This window comes from Chlorocebus sabaeus, chromosome 26, assembly GCF_047675955.1.
Source record: "Chlorocebus sabaeus isolate Y175 chromosome 26, mChlSab1.0.hap1, whole genome shotgun sequence".
Classification (NCBI taxonomy): Eukaryota; Metazoa; Chordata; class Mammalia; order Primates; family Cercopithecidae; genus Chlorocebus; species Chlorocebus sabaeus.
The window spans coordinates 6,648,919-6,656,648 of record NC_132929.1 but is presented as its reverse complement, the minus strand read 5'-3'; the positions used below and the strand labels follow the sequence as shown (position 1 = coordinate 6,656,648).

Sequence of the window (7,730 nt, the reverse complement as noted above, 5' to 3'; positions counted from 1 at the left end):
CCAGGAGAAGGTGGGCTGAGACCCTGGGCATTGGAAGGGAGAGGTGGTCCTCCTTCCTCTCTTCACTTTCATCGCTCTCCACTCCCCGCCCACCCCCATATGTACACCCTCCACAGTCTGAAAGTGTCGTGAAGCATCAGCTTTGCAAACCCGTGGGGTCAAGCTTTGTTGTGGGAAAATACATATTCATGAGGGCTTTGAGGAGCCTCATTAAAATGCAGAGAGTCTCTCCTGGCAGAATGGTACATAAGCCATCTCTTTATTTGCCCAACACATTGTTCTTAAGGCAATAATTATGCGATGAATGGCTAAAGAAACATTTTAATTATTTGTTTAGGGTAATTTCTGATTATCTCATTAGAATTATAATCTATTCACTTTTACAGGTGATTCAAAGCCTCATATTTACATTTTTATACTTGAAGGAGCTCTATGTGGGCACCTGTATCATTGCTGAAACAAAAGTAATTTTCTCTGTTTTCTTCTGTTTTCTTCCAGAAAGATTTGATCGGCAGGCAGGAGATTTTTCGGGACATTACCAGACCACTCATTTTCGGTAAGAAATACAAGGCAGCATTGCATGGAGTGAGGTTTTGCGTTTGCCGTGTGGGGAGCGGACCGTGTCACTGGAGGGAAAATGCTACACTGCAGGCAGAACTGGCAACTGCCATGGCTCTTTGTTTTCTGGGATCCTGTGTGTGTGAGCTCGGGGAGTTCGAAGCTGGGGTTTGAGTCACAGCCAAGGAGTGGACAGACAGTAGGGACTCTGCTGGCACTCACCTTGCCTGGAACCAACCTGCCCACCACCCAATGACAACAGCAAGACAAGCACTCCCCGTGCATCCCTCCTCATCATACTGGTGTTTCTGTAAACTGTGGTCCTCACCAGACTCAGTCATTGATTTGTGTAACCCCTACCTAGGTTCCTAGTTACAGCCAAAGTAGACACATGTATATTGGCAACAATGGTAGCACTCGAACCTTTCACTCTCCAGTGTGGGCAGTGGCTGGTCTACTTCGAGAAGGGACCAGCCATTGTGAGATACCAGGAAGCTGAGCAGAAGGAATCTAACTTTGATCGAAAGAGGCCTCCTCAGCTTGCCAGGGATGGAGCGTGGCCCATCCTCCCTCCCGGTGCATGGAGCAGTATTGCAGCCCTGATGACACTGCCCCACGGTCAGCATCTGGATTGCCCTTGCCCCTGCCCCGTAGGACTGGTAGGAACAGAGCCCTGGTGCCAACCGAGTGTTCCACACAGGGAGACTTGCAAGGGACAGGTTCTGCACTGCAGATGAATTGGCTCTCCTCTTCTGTGGCTGGAGACACACAAGGCGGCGGCGTTGTAGGGAAGCCAGTGTACGGGGTGGGGTGTGTTTGGAGAACGAGGAGCAGAGGGCATTGTTGCTGGAGTTAAAGAAGCAGAGCCAGGGATGGTCTTCCTGTCCTGATGCCCAGAGCAGGCCTGAGCTTCTGAGGGATTCTGGGGGTTCTTATGTATTCTTGGGAAGGAGCATGTGGTAAAGCTTGGACAGGGAGGCAGTTGAGAGTGTCACATGTAAGGCAGCAGTGGCCTTGGGACCACCCCCCGACCAAGGCAAGGAACACTTTGTGTGTCCCCGTGGGGAAGCTCTGTGCCAGTTGTGAGGGGACGGATGAAGACCAGCAGGGGCGAGGACGGGATTCTGGAGTGTCAAGACTCAGGTTCAGAATCACAGTTTTTCTTCCGGGGCAGCACAAGGCCACAGGTCTGGCTATTTGAAGCCACCCGGAGAGCCATTATTTGTAAAGCAAGGCAGCTTTATTGATTTCACTTTCCGTCCTGCATCTTTCCCACATCGTGGTAACCGCTCACACCCCTGTGCTGCTTGTGTGGCCGGAGTTCCCTTGCATCCAGTTGGGAAGCATTCTTGTCACAGATGTCCTGGGTGAATTCCACGGTGGCTCTCCATGGAGGGGGCACATTCACAAGGCATTTAAGAGATGTAGGACAATCAGCCCTCGTCCATGCAACAAGATGAAATGGAGAGGAGCTGCATGGTTATTAATGGGTTTGGCCATAAGCTGGAGTGTCTACTGAAATTTTTCTCTGTTGTCAGTTTTCGAAGTTTGTGAATATACTTTTGTGCTCTCCACAAGGCCTTTTCTGCTCTGTTTAACTTTCCGCTTAGGGTTGTAAACATACTTCAGCCGTAATGACATTAGATGCATCATCCACTCGGCTCTGAAAGTGCTGGAGATTTTGATTGTCACCAGCAGTAAGGACAGCTTATGAAGGGAGATGTTGTTACTTATGGAGACGCAGCTCACGATTCCATACAATTCCAGTCTTCTGGGAGCCCAGGGATAAGCAGCTGCCTCAGCCTATCCACCCTCTACGGACTGTCCACGGCAAAATTGGCTTCTTGACGTTTTCCTTATGGAACCTGGGGTGTCATTACATTCTGAGAGAGTCATAGGGTGGTTCTATTTATGTCTCTAAGATATAAGGCATTTTTTTCTTCTGAGTCCAGAAAAGAACTACTGGAATTTTTATGTGTCCTGAAATACTATTAGACGATCAAAATCAATTGCAATAGAGAAGGTGCTGGGCTGTCTTCCCGATTGCGCTCACCCATCTGCAGTGTAATAGGCCTATCATGTAAGTGAATATACTCATCACAAGTCTCTGCAGCTTCCCAGCAGAAAAGCATATTCCTTCTCAGAGAGAAAGGCAGCAAGGAGATGGATATTTTTAAATGCCAATTATGCCAGAATGAATCTCTGTGAGGAGATCTGTAAAGAGAAGAAACGGCCTGGGTTTATTTATTTTTCTACTGCAAATGGAATCATTCTGTAGCTTCAGAATACTAATACCCGTGGTGTGCCTGATGTCTTTTCATAGGATAATTTGTGAATGTGCTTCCACTTACAGGAAAAGTTTAGGGCTCTTTTCTTCTTCTTCTTCTTTTTTTTTTTTTTGAGAATTAAATTCTAGGCCTCACTATATCCTATGATAAGCATCCTATAGGCCCTTGATCTATAAAATGTGTGAATAATGAAATATATAAAAGCAGCAATTATCCTGAAGGAACATAGAAAAGATTAATAAGCTGTATTTAAATTACAGCAAGTCTCAGAACATATATTAAGTTAGAAGACATCATGTCCTGAAAATGACTGGCTGATGTGGTACTATTATGTGCCCCAGTACAGATGCATATAAATGCTGTGTAAAACCTAGCCCAAAGTGTTTTTTAAAATATAAGATCCAAAGAACGGCATGGAAATTCCAAGCTACGAGACATGAAGAGAAAACACAAAGCCAGAGCACTAAGGGAGGAGGCCATGAGACCCCCAAGCAGTGAGGTTCCTGTTGGAGAGCCAGGATGATGAAGACTGTACGACGTTTGTGCAGGAAGAGACAGGGCAATGGCTGGGACAGGGTAGTGAGGCTAGGAGCAAGTGCTCACATGTATAGGAAGCCAGGAGATGGCAGAGCTGTGTTATGGACCAGGTGGGAAGTGATGCAGGACAGCTGGTTGGCCACATAGGAAAAGAGAAAAGATGAAGTGAAATCCCTACCTCACAGCATATGTACCAGTAAACGGCCATAGAATTAAAGGCCTATGCTGGGCATGGTGGCTCACACCTGTAATCCCAGTACTTTGGGAGGCCGAGGCAGGCAGATCACCTGAGGTCGGGAGTTCAAGACGAGCCTGGCCAACATGGCAAAACCCCATCTGTACTAAAAATACCAAAAATTAGCCAGGTGTGGTGGAGGACACCTGTAATCCCAGCTACTCGTGAGGCTGAGGCAGAATTGCTTGAACCTGGGTGGCAGAGGTTGCAGTGAGCGAGATTGTGGCACTGCACTCTAGCCTGGGTGACAGAATGAGACTCCATCTCAAAACAAAACACAAAACAAAACAAAAGAAAAGAACAAAAGAATTAAAGGCCAAAATGTAAAGAGAAAAATGTTAAAATACATAGAAGATTTTTTTCTGTCTGCTCTTGAGGTGGGAAACATACACACATCATAAAAGAAAAGATGGATTAAGCAAACATCAGTATTAGCAACTTCTTTAAGAGAACAACAGGTTGGAATAAATATTCATGATGAATGTACTGTGAGAGATTGGTATTCTGTTTGTATCAAGAACTCTTTCAGATTAATTTTAAAAAGACAATAGAATTGAAAAAGGAGCAAATACTGTGAAGATGAAGAAACGCAAATGTCAAGTAGACAAATGAACTCTGCCTCGCTCCTAATCAGGGAACTGCCAGGGAGATTGTGAGATACCCCTACACACTCACATGTTGGCAAATTGGAAAGTCTGATAATCGAAGGCTGCTCAGAGTGTGAAGCAAGGGGGCCTTCATGTCCTGTTTATCAAGGGCAAATTAGTAAAACCTCTTTGGAGAACAATTAGGTGTTATCTAGTAAGGTTGAAATGTGGATCCCCCAGGACCCAGCAATTCCGCTCCTGGGTATAGATACCTTAGCAGGTCATGAAATGGATTCAGTGTTGTTTTAGTCAGTTCTCTTGAAAACAGAACCCATAGGATCAATTTTTCTTAGAGTTTATGTGTTGATTGATCAATTCATTGGGGTCAATTGATAGATTATAAGGTATTGGCTTGTGTAAGATGGCATCTGTGAAGTCCCACAATCTGCCATCTACAAGCTAGAGACCCAGGGAAGCCCATATTGTAGTGCAAAGGCCTGGGAAGCAGAGAACTGGTGCAGATTCCAGTCCGGGCCGAAAGGCCTGAGAACCAGAAGCGTGGAGGACAGAGAAGACCAATGTCCCAGTTAAGCAGTCAGGCGGAGCGTGAATTCAACCCTCCTCTGCTGTTTTGTTGTATGCAGGCCCTCACTGGAGTGGACGCTGCCCGCCTACACTGAGGAGGGCCGTCTGCTTTCCTCAGTCTGCCAATTCCAATGCTAACCTCTTCCAGAAACACCTCACAGACTATCCAGAAACAGTGTTTAACCAGAGGCATGGGCACCTTGTGGCCCAGTCAGGTTGACATGTAAAATTAACCATCACAAGTGGGTCACAACCAGCATTTTCTAAAAATATGAACTGGATTAGAATAGAAAATATCAGGCTTTGTTCTGCATAGTGAATGATAGTGATCCTGAGAAGGGGGACTATGAGGGCTTGGGACTGACAGCGATGGTTAAGTCTGAGTGGTGTGTTCATGGAGGTTTGCTACATTGCTTTCTATATTTCTGCGTATTTGCAAAGTTGAGGAGAAAAGAAGTTGCACTGAACACCTGGATGGAGGCACACAGACCCCAGTGTTCTCTGCTGTGGGTACCTCTGATGGGGCCATCTTGCTCCTGTCTTGCTGGTTCATCCTCCACCTTGGCTGACTACCTGGCACCCTTGTACAGACGGTTCTGTTTGTCTCTTCATTGAAATGGGTGGGATTTATTTATTTATTTAGAGACAGGGTCTTGCTCTATTGCCCAGGCTGGAGTGCAGTGGTGTGATCATGGCGCACTGCAACCTTGACCTCCAGGGCTCAATCAACCCTTCCTCCTTGGCCTCCTGAGTGGCAGGGATTACAGGCACGTGCCACCACATCCAGCTAATTTTTATATTTTTTAAATAGAGATGGGATTTTGCCATGTTGCCCAGGCTGGTCTTGAACTCCTTGGCCCCTAGAGTGCTAGGATTACAAGTGTGAGCCACTGTTCCCTGCGTGAAATTGGTAGGATTTCTGAATGAGCCAGGCTTTGCACATTGACCTGGCTCTGCCTCTTAAACTGCTGCCTTCACATGGGAGGCTCCTTCTGGCCCTGCCTGTGTGGCGGATTCCTCTCTCAGGCGCTTCTCTCTATCTTCACAGATGAGGCTCATGGGCTTCCCTTTTTGGGACCTTGGGTGGACATCTGAGTCCACAGCCCTCCTGCCTGGCTTCTATCTCTAGATTTGCAGGCCTGCTTGTCCCGTATCCTCCAGTGCCCAGCCAAGTGCCTCATGTACAGTGGATGCTCAAGAAGTATGTGGTCATCACATAGCTCTAGTCTCTTATTTTTATTTTTATTTATTTATTTTTTTGAGACAGCGTCTCACTCTGTCACCCAGGCTGGAGTGCAGTGGCATGTTCATAACTCACTGTGGCTTGAGCTGGGCTCAAGCAGTCTTCCCACCTCGGCTCCCTGAGTAGCTAGGACTACAGGTGAGTGCCACCATGCCCAGCTAATTTTAAAATCTTTTGTAGAGAGGGCATCTCACCATGTTGCTCAGACTGGTCTCAAACTCCTGGCCTCAAGTGGTCCTCCCACGTGGGCCTCCCGAAGTGCTGGGATTGCAGGCATGAGCCACTGCTCCTAGACTCTAGAAATGTTCGGAAGCTCAATATCCCATCTGCAAAGTGGAGACTCATGAGTTGGGGGCGGGTAGATTGTGAGAATGAACCACACAATGAAGCGGGGATATGTAGCACATGTGAGTTTCCTGATCTTGCTTGTTTCCTTCCCTGGAAGAGGCAAAGAGAGGACGAGGAGCTGGCTCTTACTCTTTGCTTGCAGACTTGGTGTGTGCTTTCAGATTGGAAGCTCCTGCTCTGACTCCCAGTTCTTTTTTGTTTTCAGTTGTACTTCAGGAGAGAAAAAAAATTAATCAACACCTTTTTTTTAAAACATGGAAAATGGGTTAAGAAAGTAGCACGAGGAACTGCTACTAGGTTGAGCCCAACATAATTAGTGTGATGAAAAGGAAGTTAGCCATTTCTGTATGTAACTTTTGATTAATGATATTCAGCTCTAATTAATTATGTCCAGTTCTAATTAATGACATTCGTGTGCAAGCCGGCATTCCCAAACTGTGTTCTGAAGAGTCCCAGCGGATGTTCCTGAATATAATAGTCCACGTTCACATTCGGCCAGGAAGCGCTGTCTGTACTGCCGGTCTTGGACACTTCCAAAGCACCATATAAAAGGCCTTCAGAAGTCCTGCAGGAAAGGGAATAATTTAAATTCCGTTTAACCTGTTGTCTCCCAGACTTACTTTTACCATGTGTGCTGCTAGGCACATACGGACATGCTAATTTAACTCTCATCCCACAAGGTGTGCTTGGACGAATGGATGAGCAATGTACATGTTCATGGAGACGTTTTCTAAGTTCCAGAGTCATAACAGGGGTCTCCTGTATCGCAGCAGAGTGCACTACAAAGAATTGCATTTCGTACAGTCTAGGGCTGCTATGAACTAATCTCCTTTCTCGGGCAAATTGCTTAATCTCCTTCCATCAGTTCATACGTCTGCGGAGGAAAGGGTGATGGTATGCCACCCTGGATGGTGGGAGGACTCCTAGCAGCGGTCGCTGTTACCGTCTCTTAAGAGACCCTCATTCCAAGAAAGTCCATGTCATTTGCTGTGTTCTGGTCTCGGGGGGTCAGCGAGTGGGGGGCTGCAGGGAGAGACCACCACTTACCTCCTGAGCCTCATGTGTGGGGTGCACTGTGCATTGTCCGTTGTTGGATTTGTATTCATTGTTCATGTAAAAGTGATTACGTTGAAAAACAGACTGGTGGCAGGCAGGCGTGTTTGGCATGGGTTAATGCGAGGCTGGAAAGAGAGCACGTGACCTTCAGTTCTAGAATCAGCCGCTGCAGGAAAGGGTGGCGTCTTGGTGTCCACACACTGTGAATGTGGAGGGAGATGAAGTGCAGCCTGGGGTGGGTGGACTCATCAGTCCAGTGGGTTGTCCAGGAGGGAGTGAGGGTTGATCTTTCA

At 46.8% G+C, this 7,730-nt stretch overlaps 1 protein-coding gene across 5 annotated transcripts in view; it reads left to right on the top strand.

Moving 5' to 3' along the window:
• Nucleotides 1-496: 496 nt before the first annotated feature.
• The window catches only part of APBA2 (amyloid beta precursor protein binding family A member 2), a 121,079-nt gene continuing 113,845 nt past the window's right edge, over nt 497-7,730 (top strand). For all 5 annotated transcript variants that reach the window (XM_008017211.3, XM_073012005.1, XM_038009772.2 and 2 more), the window contains exon 1: nt 497-556. The gene's annotated coding sequence lies outside the window, so the exon portion shown is untranslated. The remainder of the gene's footprint in view (nt 557-7,730) is intronic.